The sequence below is a fragment of the Abramis brama genome, assembly GCF_963993115.1.
Source record: "Abramis brama genome assembly, chromosome: 17".
NCBI classification, from domain to species: domain Eukaryota; kingdom Metazoa; phylum Chordata; class Actinopteri; order Cypriniformes; family Leuciscidae; genus Abramis; species Abramis brama.
Window position 1 is genome coordinate 18,711,340 of NC_139979.1, and position 16,171 is coordinate 18,727,510.

The 16,171-nt window shown below is 35.3% G+C and overlaps 1 long non-coding RNA gene across 1 annotated transcript in view; it reads right to left on the reverse strand.

The window, feature by feature from the left end:
• LOC311067730 overlaps positions 1 to 16,171 on the reverse strand; it is a 134,191-nt gene that overhangs the window by 53,457 nt on the left and 64,563 nt on the right. The window lies entirely within an intron of this gene.

Below are 16,171 nucleotides of genomic sequence, written 5' to 3' on the forward strand. Positions count from 1 at the left end.
ATCACATCTATTGCATTACTAGTTAAATTCACTTAGCATTAACACTGCTTCAGATCTGCCATCAAATTTGAATGTGTGTGTTTGAAAACTATACAATAACTAACATTATCTAGAATGGTTGGGGGTGGGGCTATATAGCCCATAAAGAGAGCATCAAAATGCTCTTTATATGGGCTAAAATGCTCTCTATATGCTGACAGTTATTTCCTCCCTATACTGTAGCCATTAATGTACTGTATATTCATGTGTCATCTCCATTGGTGGTGGTTGATGAGATTCCCCCTTCCATATGTAAAGCGATTTGAGTACCCAGAAAAGCGCTATATAAATGTAACAAATTAAATTATTATAATTATTAATGCTGTGTTCACTATCACATTGTAGGAAAGGAAACTGGCACTACTAGATTTAATCAGATGTGTATCAAATGTCTGTTTAAAACATTATACGTGTCATGAATAATGTTTAGTAATATTTGCTTAGCTATTGTATTGCAATCACTTACTCTTTGTAATGATGTATTCCTTTTTAAGCACTTCTGTCTTGGATTTCTGTTAATAAAATACTATAAGAACATTTCAATGTGTGCCTGATTTATTTTTCTCCACCACAGTTCTGGGAGTAACGCTGCGTCCAAAATCGCATACTGTCTGAGTAGGTACTACAATTGAATTTAAATGTCCTTCGCAACCATTAAGAACAATGTGGATTTACTTTTAGACTGTAACATATTTAGGCCCTGCAAGTTTAGCATGCATCAGCCAATGTGTTATTTTAAAATAAATAAATTGAAACATTTGCTAATTTAGTTGTTGTAGGCTATCACAAAAAAGAGCGATCAATTGGCCCCCTAAAATATTAAAGGAGGGATAAGTTGCCCTTTATGCTAATTCTTATTAATATTTATATATTGTTTTAGTGTCATTAATGTTTAATACTAAACCTATTAGAGCTATTCTATTTAAAATGTTATTTTGACAATTTAGTAAAGGTAGCCTACAATTTTGAAAGGTAAAATTATTATGACTTTTAATTATTATGTGTAGGCATATGAATATTTACTTTTCTAATTTCCCATATTTTAATTGAAGATAATAGAAACACCATGAAATCAAATTGAATGATTTCTCTTAGCTGCGAAGATGTCTGAAATATTAGGCTTCATCTAATTCATGAAACTACTGAATAATAACCCCATTAATTACAACAATTATTCAATTTAAAAATAATAAAAAGTAACAAAATGCGGTTACTTTTACGCCACGAATCCAAAAACATCCACAAATCCCTCATTGCAAAAAGACACAAAAAAATGATATTCAAATAAATGTCATCATATTGTCCATATTGCTGACATCTTAAAATGTTGATATTCAGATGAAATGACAAAATAAAAATACGCACTGCAAAGGGAGTGTGTGTGAGCCTGCGTTCTGAGGCTTCGGGATTTCTTGCCGTAGGCTATATTGGACGCAGCCAGGCTATAGTTTTTTTTTTTTCTTTAGAATTAGGCTAAATATTTATTTATTTTTATATTAATTGCTGAACACTTTAGCTGTGGGAAATTAATACTTTGTTACTTTCTTATACAAGCGCTACTTGGTGAGGCATATGGTCGTTTTAAATCGTGTTAAATAGGCCTACTGTGCAACATCTACAGAGGTCACATGTTTGTGTGTGTGTGTGCTCATGTAAACTAGCCTATATCATTTAAATCCATCAATTAAATAAAAATATAAACCTTGGCCTATTCTGTGAACTGAATTGTCCCTATTGTAATTGTTATTTTAATCTGAAATGGGTCACATTAAAAATAGCCTCACTGAAAAGTTAAAGTAGGCTATACGAATTAAGAAAACTCTTGGACGTGTATTTATGGATGGAGTAAGAACATGAGGTAGGTGTTTAAAAGATACGTGCAGTCAGCACTCTTTAACTTAATGTTGTCCAAATTAACATGTCTGTAATGAACATAGGCCAACGCACCAATGTCAAAATCATGACCCATTTTAAAACGTTAGTTAGTTGATTTAATTCAATCAATTAGCCTAAATAAATTATTTGATTAAATAATTAATTACATTTTTAGATTGAATTCAAAAGCAATTATTGCAAAATCAGAATGAATTCATTCGAATCGAATCTTTTTATAGACTTTTCTCTACTGAAAAAAAAAAAAATGATTCGTTGAATTTAATAATTTTTTATGGTAAGTGGTTGCACACAATTAATTTTAGCTACATTTAAACAAATGCATTAAGTTTTAGTTCAACTTAATGCATTTGTTTAAATAGCTAAAAATCAATTGTGTGCAACCACTTACCATTTTTATTAAATTCAACGAATCATTTTTTTCAGCGTGTGTCTTGAGGAAGAAAAGTAAACAAATCGTCATCAATGATTTCATTTGCAGGCACCTTTTAAGTTGTGAGGCCTTTGGATCTCAATATTACTATTGGTATTTTCTGAAGAACAGTGCGCAGTTTAACTGCTCAGCTCAGGCCTATATCAAACTATGAGTGTCGTATAGTAGCCTACAAAGATACAGTAGGCCTAGGCGCGAATTTATATGCATTGATAAGCGAGCACAAGTTGCAGCAGCCGCGAGGACAGTGAATGTGCAGGCAGACAGTCGTAAATGAGTGATTGATTGGTCGCGGCACTGTGTGCAAAAAAAAATACTTCGGCCTAATGTCTGATGTTTGGTTACACGAAGCAAATCATCTACACAATTATTTGGTTTTCTTATTTAATGACCTACAATTTAGTTGTAATAATAATTTTGGCATAAGGCTTATAAGTCCTCAGGCCACACAACATGATGATGCTGAGTCAGAATGAATCTCTCACTGACCTTGATTTTGCAGTAGCACAACTTTTCTGAGTACTCTAACATGCTTTTCATTTAGAGTTTTTTTTTTTTTTTTTTTTTTTTTTGACCTTTTTGACTTTTGCTGTTGGGTTACTGTATTTTTACAGTATGCAAGTGCTGAACATACAGACAGGCCTACTATATTCATTATAATATGGCAGTGCGTATATACAATTTATTCACCTTATTACTGTAAGTTGCGATTACTATATAGGCCTACATTATGGCAAAATTAATTTTACTATTTGCAATTATTTACCGTTACAATATACTTTTTTCTGTAACTGCATGCTTTGGATTCTGTGTTCTCCATTTTTTGATGTGGTGTCTAATGAATGATCTGTAGTGTTTATTATTAACCCGCTGTATGTATGATCTGAAAGGATTATTTGACTTAGAGCCAACACGATCACTTTTGCCAGAAGAGTCAGATGTTCTCTGAATGTAGTTTGAAGATGGTTTTGTATTTAAGGATATGAGAAAGTGGGGGATGGTTTTGACAAATGTGTTTTAGCAATTCAGAAAAACTGTAACTAAACAAGAGAAAGTGTTCATCTAAATAAGGCAAAAGATACAGCTTAATAATAATAATAATAATAATGGTCAGAAAGTATTGTTATATTTTGAAGACAAACAACATTTTAAAGGATTTCCCCCTTTCTGATATATAAAAGTATACAAACTGTTCAGCAGGATAATCTCTGTTCATTTTACTACATTTCTGCAAAATGTACTAGCTAAGTTATTCAACCCTACCATGTTATCATATTGTCATGATCAGATAACTTCTGCACATGAGTAAAAAAGAATTGTGGTTAAAATCTCCCAGCATGCAGGGTCAAAGCTTTACTGTAACCTTGGTAACAGAATCACACACATGTAAACAAAATGGAATGGTAAACATCATTGCCAGACCCAGTCACACCCATTTATAAGAAAGAGGATGAATTAAAAGAAGCAGCAGGGGAATCACCTCTCCAAATGTTGCTTATAGCTGTTACAGTAACAGTGAAATAAATGAGGAAATATCTGTTTTAGAGAAAAAAACTGGTTGGGCCAGTAGTGAACAACATATCTGAGGAGGGATGTTCAACTGGCTATGTAAGCTTCTGTATGCTGGAAGTAATGTCAACTTGGACAACAAAAGTGTAAATAATAAGAAGCCAGTTTAAATAAGACCACAATCAATTTCAGGCATTCTTACATGATGCTCTATATATAAGAACACATATGGTGTCGGGGTTCTCCTATGAAAGTTCTGCCAGTCTCGTCTTTGTTTAATGTTTCTTTGTTTGTGTTGTGCTTGAACAAATGGCTCTGTCTTTTTTTGTGTTGGCCATGTGTACATCGCATCTCCTCACATGCGCAAATTGCTTTACTTACTCAAACACCAACCAATCATGGCTTTTGAATAGGCCTATAAATAGGCCAAAGGTTGAGTGAATTAGTCATCATCTTTGTGCCAATTCCTTTCAATCTTGTACAGAAATGTACATAGAAGCTCATGAAAGAAGAGCTTTAGGTTTTGAATAACTGTGTGTATATGATATATCCAAAATATAATATTATGGCAAAGGTGTTTGCAATGCAAGACAAATATTTGCTTTTGAGATGTGTTTGTGATATTTTGAATGCAGTGGTTTATTTTGCAAGAGATGTGAGGCAGTTAGCATTTTGTGTGTGCAATTCCTGGATTTGTATGTAAAGTTTAAAAAAAAGAGGCAAAGTTTTGAAAATGTGTGTAAGCAGTTAAAAAAAAACTGTAATATGAAAAAAATTACATTAAAAGTGAACCTCAAGGAACATACAAAAATCATTTACAAATCTATGTCATGATCCCTTTAAGGCAGCAGTCCTTAAGTCTCCTTTGAGAGGTTAATGTGTATCATCAATCCTTAAATACTGTTAAATCGAGAAGACTGTAGTACTCTCTAGAGGGATTAAGGCTAATGGATTTGGATAAGTGACTTGACTTATCTGCTGCAGTAGAGATGTCACACACCCACGTGCACACACACACACACTCATGCACACACGCACGTGCACACACACACACAAACACGTACATACAAGGTTTTCATGTTTTATGCTGACTTTTCATTGACATAATTATTTTTATACTGTACAAACTGTAGATTCCGTCCCTTAACCCTAAACCTACCCATCACAGAAAACTATCTGCATTTTTACCTTTTCAAAAAACATCACTAAGTATGATTTTTAAGCTGTTTTCCTAATGGGGACCAAAACAAATTCCACGGATTTCAGATATTGCCATCTTGTGGGGACATTTTGAGCCCATAAAAGGGTATACCTGAACCACAGACACACGTTTGTATGACTATTTCTGCGAGGACATTAACAATATAATGCAATCCCTAATCTCCTAACCCTTACACTAACCTTAAAAACAAGTCTTAACCCCACTGGCCAAAAGATCCTCACTTTATCCTCACATACTCACTTTGTCCTCACTCCAACGGTGTAAAACGTAAACTGTAGTTTCCATGTTTATGAGGTCTTTCCATCGACATAATGATTTTTATAATGTGCAAACTGTATATTATATTCCCTACCCTTAAACATTGTACCCTTGTACATTTTTTCATAAAAAAAAACACAGTTTAGTATGATAAGCTGTTTTTCTCATGGGGACCAAAAAAATGTCCCCACAAGATCCAGAAATCATGGGTATAAATATTATTATGGGGATATTTTGTCCCCACAACATTAACACCTGGACTGCACACACATTAACTTTATGTAATTTTTGTCCATAGTTTATGTACTGTTCAATGTGCTATAAAGTATATAATGTCATATTTTCTTCACTTTTTGCAAATCACACAACTAACAAGTTTTTGCATTTGACTGTTGTGGTATGATGCTTTGTTATTGTTGTACTCTGAGAACTTTAGAAAGTCTTTTCCGGTGGTTGAAAAACAAAGTGGTGTGATTATTTATTTTTTTACTTGACTGGCTGCAGTGATAGTTTGTCAGTGTTAAAACTGGCATGTGATTTCTGAGAATTGAGAAGTAGTACTACTAACATGCTGATTTGGAAAGATGTTTTTGTGTGCCAAAGGCATACTTTCATAGACCGCCTAAAACCAGTGTGAGAGCAAAACAGGGGTTTTGATGAGAGTGAATATTATATATTGGGATAAGTAAATTGTACCCCCACCTTTAATTTTCCTCTTGCTCATAGATGCCACAATCTCATTTCAACGCATTAATTGAATGGGTGCTCTTATTTGGTCTGTTTTGTCAAATTGAAGAATTACAGTCTAATTATTTGCAATTAGAATTATGAACTGAAGCTAGATAAAGCTGTGGTTATTTCAGAACGTTAAACATGTTCTGCATGTGTTCCATGATCCACCACATATCCTGCAGCTTTTATGTACAGCGATGAATGATTTAAACTATCAGCTTAGGGTTGACAATTACTAACCTCTGCTGTTAATTTCTCTCAGAGAAATGGGTCACATGCGTCAGAGGAAAATCCCCTAAGTTCCCTGTGCTTACTGTATAAGCATGCTATCGACCACGCAAAAATTTTTTTTTTTACATATAGTAAAGTTTATATTGAATTATGGGGATTTATAATAACTGATTCTATTCAAGTCCCAACAATAGGTTTTGAGCCTTGTTGTTATATTTTTACATACTTAAATTATTTTACAATGCATTTTGAATGCAGGTGCAGATGAGGGTCATCTTATCTTAATTTATTTTTCTCCCTTATAGCAGTTGAATTTGCAAACAGATGTACAGTAACAAACCTCCCTGACTAGAAATCTCCCTGTTGTGTTGCATCAGAACTTGGAACTCATGTGAAATATTGTTACAAAAATCAGGTGCTGTCATGTGTTTCCTTTCTCTCCCTAAAATAGTTGTGGAAGTCCTAATATTAAAATGTTGAGTGCATCAAGGGACAAAAATGTCCACTATAAACACTGCCATAAAACTATTATATATTTATAGGTGGATTTCTTGGGAGGGAATTATCACAGCCTGGTATATGTCCATGATTAGCAGCAACATTAATTTTTACGCATTTTTATTTTTTGTGTTATGTCAGATTTTTTTTTTTTTTAAATCACACTTTGCGCGTTAAGGACCAAAAATGGTCACATATTAAACACTGCCTAAAATATTATATATTATTATTATTTTCCACTTTTACTAAGTTAAATCTGTTAACCAGCATCAGTCCTCATCATAACTACCAAATATTTATTTAATTTCAGGATTTTAACTTTTGCATCAACCGCACTTGTATAAACACTGATTTCTCAACTATTCTAATCCAAAACAAAGGCAGACTTTGTTTTGAATCCCTCGCAGCTACATCTTTGTGTTGCCGCAAGATGCATGGTGTTATTATTGTCTAAGGACTGACTGCATGGCTGTGTTTGTGCCTCTACGTAGGTGAGAAATGATCAATTAACTTTGAAACACAGACTGCTAAAAAAAACGAAGCTGTGTCAAAGGTTCATGTCTGTGTGTAAAATATGCATGAATCTAACCGAAAGAAAACATTGCAGTGAGGAGCGCTTTCTCTTGCTAAATGCACACACACACATACACACCTACACACACATCCTACACCACCGACACACACACAGAGAGAGAGAGAGAGAGAGAGAGAGAGAGAGAGAGAGAGAGAGAGAGAGAGAGAGAGAGAGAGAGAGAGAGAGAGAGAGAGAGAGAGAGAGAGAGAGAGAGAGAGAGAGAGAGAGAGAGAGAGAGAGAGTGCATTTCCCCCCATAGGGAATACGTATGTAGTGACGTCATCTGGTGGAATACACTATATAATGCAAATATAATGCTTTTGCTTAAAAATGAAAGGATGTTTCAACATAAGTCATGATTCATGTATGACGGCCCCGGCTTTAAACTACGTTTTAATGGGTTTCAATGGGCCATTTTTGGTCATTATGTTCCTATTTGATCTACACAGTGTGTGTTATACATATTATGCAACATGGGATCAGAATTTTACAATTTATCCAAAAAGGCACAATTTTGCCAAATTACATACCATTTGCATTAAAACAGCCAAAATGGTCAAAGAAATTAAACTGAAAATGACCAAAAATGTCCTAATGCAGCAAGAAGGTTAAATAATCTGCAAAACCTTTTTTAAAACCAACTTTGATATGTCAGAAGCTCCATCTCTCTGTGCAGAGAAAAGCTAATATAGTTTAGGTATAAATACTTAATCCTAAATTGAATGGTCACTCTATGGGTGTACAGAGCGAATTGGAATTTATCATTCTTAATTCATAAAAAAAAAAATTGTTCCACCTTTTTCCAAATGAGCCTATACTGTGTTTTAAAATAAGGGTGGCGTTTCCGGTTTGACTGAAACAAATAATTTAAAATAAGTATGTCTCAGTAAAATAATGTAATGCTTGGTATTTTAAGGTGACATTTAGTATCTCAAGAATAATATGTGACAAAAACTCTTTTCAGTCTTCTGTGTTCTATTCCTTCTGATTATTTTCTTGTGGGTGTGTGTGTTCTGCTCTCCCGCTTTTCTCCAAATCTTCACGCATCTCTCTTTCCTGGTGTCTTTTCAGTGTCTCCTGTTTTTCCGCTTCTAATCCCTATCGCCAGTGTTTACTGAATTTTTCTAAAGCAGGATAATAATAAATGTAAAATGAATAATGTCACCTCATTGTACCCAGTTTTTGCAAATGATTATTACAGTGAATCAAAGTTTTTTGGTAGTCACTGATCGTTTACAGTTTAAAGTGGAAGTCACTCCCATAATTTACACGGGTCACGGGACCCAGGGAAAAGGTGGCTACATCAGGTTGCCATAAGATTTCAACACAATCAGCACCAAAATTCAACACATGGTGAAATTAAATATGTTGTAGCCTATATGTGATTACTTTAGAGAGTCTGAGTCCCAATCCGATGCTTGTATTTTCCTAGTGCATAGTTATATTTATAGGCCTATCATATATCTTATTATTATATTATTAGAATAGTGTAATTCTAATAATATACTCTCTCTCTTTCTCTCTCTACACACACACACACACACACACACACACACACACACTGGTAGACATTGTAAACAGACTGTGCGGTCACAATTACGAATATGGGACTAATGGTATAAACTTCTGTACCGTGTCATTAGCAGAATAATTGCAAAACAAATAAATAATTAGTAATTTCTGAACATTGACTCTCAGTATTTATTCACCTTTTTCTCATGTTTTCTCAATAGAATTAATAAAAGTATAGAATATAATAGCATATTTCTAATAGGGGCACATTGTAACGTGTGACAACATGCCCCACCTGTACAACTGGGATTTAAACCCGGCTAGTGTCTTCTGTTAGTTAGCGTCCAGTTTCGAGTTTGTAGAACTTACATCGAGTTTCGTAGTTCAAATACAAGGACAATCACAAGCAGGTTAAATGCACTTGCACCTCAAAATCACTTTTGTGATGAAAAATTTATGTAAACACAGTTATGTCTTAAGGACATGATAAAACATCTGATATTGTGTTAGTGTGAATGCAGCTTATTTAACTTGCCGCTGTTTATGATGTCATCAGTAATTATCAAACAACAATACTGCTGAGAAAAAGAGAAAAGTCCATCACTCTGTGCTTGTATGGAAAACTTTCAGATACTCAAGTTTATTTTTTAAAGTGCTTATAAGTATATAAGTAATTTAAATAATGCACAAATATGTAATGTTTAAAGTTGCTGAAATCATGAGTTAATAAAAATAAAAAATGTAGATCAAGAATTATAATTAATAAATATTTTGAAATCAGAATCGGATCAGATCATGGTGTGCCTTAAGATTCCCACTCCTGGTGCACACACAGTATTAACTAATCTAAGTTTAACCCCTACAGCAGTTACCTGCCTAACCATGTTCTAGTCATTTTGTTTTATGAGAGTTTGACAATTAATTATCATTATTTTAAGATAGTATTTTTGGCCTCATTCGGATTCTCTCTTGTTTAGTTAATTAGGTATTGTATTCATTAATTTAGTTAATTAGGTATTTATTTGCAAAGTACAGGTGAAATGATTCCCAGTTACAAAAGTCTTACAGTGTAGCAGATGGACAAACATGCTGTAAACTGGGGTATTTCTGAATAATGTTGGTCTGGTTTCAACCAAGAAAAGAAAAAAAACTCTCATACAAAAGGATGAGCCCATGTGCTGTTACTTTATTTTAGTATTTAGCAGATGTGTTTAAACAGTTGAAATCTGGTTACCAGTGAGTCAGTTGTTGACAGTTGTGGTGATGCTCTTTATGAAAGGCAGATACACTGTTAGACTTTTCTGTAATTTCTACAGTTATTTACTTTAAATCACCCAGTATTATACTATTTCTCTTTACAGTAAATAACTGTGATTCCCATTGCATCATGGGAATTTTCTGTGACGTCAAACACATACAGATACTTACTGTATTTTTAAAATTTGCTGTATACTAATAAGTCACTGAACTTGCTAAACACACTTCTGATTGGCAATTCATGAGTTGTTCAATTTATTTCATTACATTCATTCTTTTTTTTTCAAATACTCTATACAATTGACAGTTTTCTCGTGTTCTTTTTACTCATTTCACTTTTCTTTTTTGTTCAACCATTTCAATTACTCTGTGAGTCTATTCATTGACCACATCCAAAGAATCATGTCGCGTCTTATTTGCTTTTCTGTTCACTAGTTTGTTTAGTTCTGTCCACTGTCAGAGCATTGTAGAACTCTGCATATGTGTGAGGAATACCCTCACCTACATGTATTTTTCAGAGCCAGAAGGGCGTAAGTGTGGACTTACGCCCTTCTGGCTCCAAACATTACTCACACTTTTGTGTTAGGTCTTTATTGTTTTGTTGCTATATTCAATACAGTTTGATCTCAGATAGGTCTTTTTGGCACCATTGGATTGAGCTCATCGAGACCTTTATTTTAATATCAATAACCAAGGCCGCATTAATGCACGGGCTTACCTGGGCTGAAGCCCAGGGGCCTCCCAAGTTCAGGTTCATGATGAGCTGAAAAGGTCATATTGTTTTAACTTGTCAGATTTTGTCGCTAGTCGCTTGTGGGCGTTGGTAGTGCTGTCGCTCTAATGTTATTGTTATGGTGCGTTCACACCAAACGCGAATAGAGCGTCTGGCGCGAGTGATTTCAATGTTAAGTCAATGCAAAGACGCGTTTATGCGCGTCTAGAGGTCCCGCGGCGCGAATGAGGCGTTTAGATTGCTCGTCTGGCCACATTTATACAAAACAACATTACAAGTGATATTATACAACTATATCATTTTAATTTGACTAGGAATTAGGCTCAAAAGAAACAGTAGGCCTATGCTGTTGGGAGTGTTTTTATATTACCACACAGCAGTGTTCAGTGGATTAAATAATTTACTAGATTAACGATCGATCAATCTACAAATTAAACTCACTCATACTGTCATAAATTACTAAAACGTCATCCGAATTTGACAAATAATAAATTTTCTTGTCCCTAATAGTCAACATAATGCAGGATAAACTGTAAAATGAACTGCAGCAGTGCTAAACTTGCATCATAAAACTACAACACTCGAACTATAAATGTATGAATTAAACTCACTGAGACTGTCGAAAGTTTCTTTTCCATGCATCATTTTATTATATCCATGTTTGTGGTTAGTTACAGTCAAATCATATAAAACAGTGAAATCGCCCTTGAACTCTTCTGTCTTGCCTGCACTGAACTCGAGACGGTGACGGGAGCTGAGCTCCATTGAAAGGCTTCTTTCCTATTGGTTGTCGCTCGCGAAAATCGCTTCTCATTTGCATAAAGTTGAAATTTAGTTGCAGTGTGTGGCTGTTAAATAAAGTTTCTTGTGTTTATGTGCTCAGTGATATGTTAATAACAATATTAAAATTAAAAACAATATAAAAAACTCACTGTTGTAGGTCTCGAAAGAAACTAATGCATTTTGTGATGTAGATTACCTAGATAAGCTATTACACTTTTTTAAAATGAGACTCTATAAATCGAGGGGATGGGGGGCCTACAAAACCTCTCAGCCCCGGGGCCTAACATTAGGTTAAGGCGGCTCTGTCAATAACTCATATTCTCCCAAAATGCCACTTACGCCCCTCTGGCTCCAAGCCCTCGGTTTATACTCGTCAACATGGCGGTAACGAACTAATTACCACGGTATACAGCGCTAACGAGTCATTTTACAGACTTTGTTAGATTATTGAATTGTCGAGTTAAAATACGGACCAAGGAGCAACGCTTGGTTTACATTTACATTAATTAACTAATGTGAAAATCTGTTTTGGTTGTAGCTAATGTTGGCCTAGAAGAGAAAATAACATTGTATGTTAGCTAAGAAGTTTAATGGCTAGCTGCCACCTTTCTAGTTTAAGCATTAGTTTGCAAACTATAGCATATAGTTTTTTTTTTTAATGGAATTTAATATTTACTGCAATTTTTGTATGTGTTTAACAGTGGCGGCTGGTGAAAAATATCTTAGGTGGGGCTGTGTCATATTCAGTCGGTTTCAAAAGTCTGGTAACCATGGGAGTCTTTTAGTGGCTCCGAGGTTGTGGAATGCTCTTCCTCAAGACATCCGTCAAACATATACCCTTCTCCCCTTCAAAAACAAATTTTGTTATCTGAATATTACTCTTCAGCTCACAGTCTGTAAATTCTACATTGTTATTGATATGCTATTTGTTTGAATCCCTCTTTGTTTGTGTCTTTAACCTAACTTGACCTCTGAACATTAGGCCTACTTTCTGCCCTTGGTATGTATTGTGCTTTGATGTTGATGTTTATTTTGTTCTATTCTTTTACCCAATCCCAGTGGCTCTCAAACTTTTTAGAGTTGTACCCCATGAGGCTTTTAACATCCTTCTGCGTACCCCCACTCTTCAGTCACACCTTTTTAAGTAAGGGACAATATTTGCCCCCTTTTTACCTTTACAAATACCTTTATAAAATAAATAATGCTTTAAATAATAAATGTTAATAATAAATGTTCAATAGAGAAATATGCAATGATGGTAAAAACAAAGTGATGCTTTTAAATATTAAATTAAAACTGCCAGTAGGTGATGAGTCATCGAGTCATTCATTCAGAAATGAAGCAAGTGGCTGTATGAATTAATATTTATGAATAATCATTGAATCATTGACTCTAATGATTCGTTCAAAACTGCAGATTCGTTCACAAACACTGCTGTGTGCTGCAGTTCTGCTGTGGCTTTCGTTGCCTCCGTTCGTCGACAGTTTAACAGCATCCCTCCACCACCCCTTCTCTTCAGTTCTACTCCTAACTACTCTTACTACAACCGGGGGAGTACTCTGGGTTCGGGCAAAAATTCGGAGCTTGGAGCCCTCCCCCCGGACAGCACGCCAAATACGCATAATCTTTACTCCACTTTATTACATGTAGCCTAAGTGTAAACTCGTGAAACTGCAATTATGATGTGATTGAATAAAATAAATAATTATCTTTTTTATTAATTGATCATTTGTATTATCAAACAACTGTGACTACCTTCCTACAGCCATGGCATTAATTATTTTATTTTTTTGCTATGGAGAAGTTACATCCATTTCACCTGCCCGTTTTATCTTCAGCCATTCATTACTTTTACTCCAAGAGGCTTCTTTTTTAAAATCATTTTCATTGTTTATATTCTATTTGTGTTCATCTGTGGGATGGGTTGGACCAACCAGCACTGTGGCTTGGGAGTGCGGGAGCAAACTGTACAACCTGGGTACGTTTTTTTTTTTTTAACTGCTGCTGTGAAAGCAAAATGAAATGAAATGCTGAGCCAGTGAGTATACATCACATCTAATGCAGTAGTTAAATTCACTCAGCATTGACACTGCTTAAAACCTGGACTCAATAAACATGTTAAAAATAATAAAAAAACAAATAACTATGTTGTGAAAATACATTAACTTAATTTGATTAAAGTTGGAGGGGTTGAATTGAAATGGTCCCTCTGTCATCTGCTGATAAACTTTACATTGGTACTTCCCACTAGTCTGTACTGTAGCAATTGAATATCAATGTGCTATCCATTTGTTGAAGTGAAACTCGCACTGCAGGTGAAAGCTCATAAGTATGCACATGGTGGGTTTGTCTGACATTGAAGTGTTCTTTGAGATCTCAAGCTCATTTAAAACCCTGCCAATACAAAACCCTGAAAACCAAAAAAATACCCTGTGTCAATCAGTTCTCTATTTCTAAACACTGAATTTGATCTCAAATGCAAACTTTCAAGCTCATTTAGCAATTTGACAAGGTAACATTTTACATTAAAGTTTGAGTTGCTATATATACTTAAATGACAGAGCATGCTAGTTTCAGAAGTTGTTACCAAATGTTACCAAAATTAGACCTTTAGTAACACAGTACTATTTCCATGACCCCACACGTATTTATCAGCATGTATGTAAAGATTTCAAAGACCTTTACTCAGCACAGCAATAGAAACAGACAAACATTACTGCATTGTAGAGAAGGGCTCATGAAGTTTTCCCAGGGCACATGAAGTTAAAGCTCTTCTCAGAGGTTACAGTTGTAGGTTACCAAGAATCAAAAGAAATGAATGATGCCTTTTCTTCTGCTGGAGCCAATCGCATACCGTAAGATCACCTCATGTGTCATCTCAGCTTTTGTATAACAAAATATCATGCAGGAAAGAGCATTGTTTTGAGCATTGAATTACTTCAGCCACTCATATACTAGAGGAAAAAAAAATCACACCACTTTCTATTTTCTCCTAGCTCTTTTCTCAGCAAGTAAGGCGTTAGGAAAGCTCCACTCTTAGAACCCCTTCTGGCTGAGATTCGTTTGTCTTTTTCTATGTTTGGCATGCTGAAGTGCATGGAAAAGACTCTGCAATACCCTCTGTCCATTTTGCTGAGTCATCCATCATTTTCATAGACTCCACCTCCCCCTTCACCACAAATGGACTTGTGCATGGACTTGTGTGCTGCGCATGTGTGATTTGTGGCTTCCGAGAAGTATCATGACATCCGATTCCTTTACCTTGTGTGTGGGGGTGTTGAGTTTTACCCTGAGAACTCAGTGCACCATCTTTTTCTAGGTTCTATAGCCCAATCATGTGAAAAGTGAAAAGTTCCAGTGCTGTTGGACTTTATATCAGCACTCTTGTAATGCAGCTCAAATTTGAGGACTGGAACTAACTGTTGTATATGTTGACATTACATATAACATCACACAAGCTTTTCATGTAGGCTACATGTTAAAAAAACCCTAATAATAATAATTTTAAATAATAAGATTCTTATTAAATTTATAATAAGATTCCTTCCTTCCATGATTTTAAAGGGCACCTATTATGCGAAATTCACTTTTACATGGTGTTTGAACGTAAATGTGTGTTGACAGTGTGTGTACACAACCACCCTATAATGATAAAAATCCACCTAGTGCTTTTTTATAATCCCCATAAATCATAAGCACTGTCTCAGAACAAGCTGTTTTCAGATTCAGGCTCAATGTGACGTCACTTTGCACAGGCCCCTCCCACGACTGTTGATTGACACTGCAGTTTGAGCATAAACCCGCCCTGAGTGAGCTGGACACAGAGTCCGCCATTGTTCGACGCTTGAGCAGCTGTAGACAAGAATGTCTCCTAAGCGATTGAGGTGTGTTGTTGTTGGATGTCGTTGTTACTCGAGGATGGATCAGTACTGTTCATGATCCAGCTTACGGTCTCCAGAGCGACAGGCCTAATGTGACTGACCACGGCAGAAATGAAAGTGAGAGCACGCACTTTATACTTCATTTTACGGATATAAGGTTTACCAGTTTATTATGCACCCACTGAAAAGGTGTATATATTTGTTTACTGTTAGTTGTAACGAGTGTTTTGTGTACTTCGCTGTGTATGTTGATGATAATGAAAGGGAGAGAGAGAGAGAGAGAGAGAGAGTTTATGGATAAGACTTTAATGCGCACTTCTTATACTGTGTTTATTCAGCCACACAGAGATAGAGTCCGTCTGCGGCAAAGAATTTCAAAGATGACAATTTCTCCTGGACGAAATCTCTGAATCAGACGAGGACACGGACGTTTGTGTTGTGAACTATCCTTGTTTCGCACCGCATATGTTCTGACTGAACATCCAGGTACCATGCAATAATTCACCTTTTCAAAAGAAATACAAACGAGGAGTAATGCACTAATGAGTTCGCCAACTAACTAGACATTTTGTGTGAAATGAATTTCAAGCTCTGGTGGTAGCTAGCCTTGTAGACG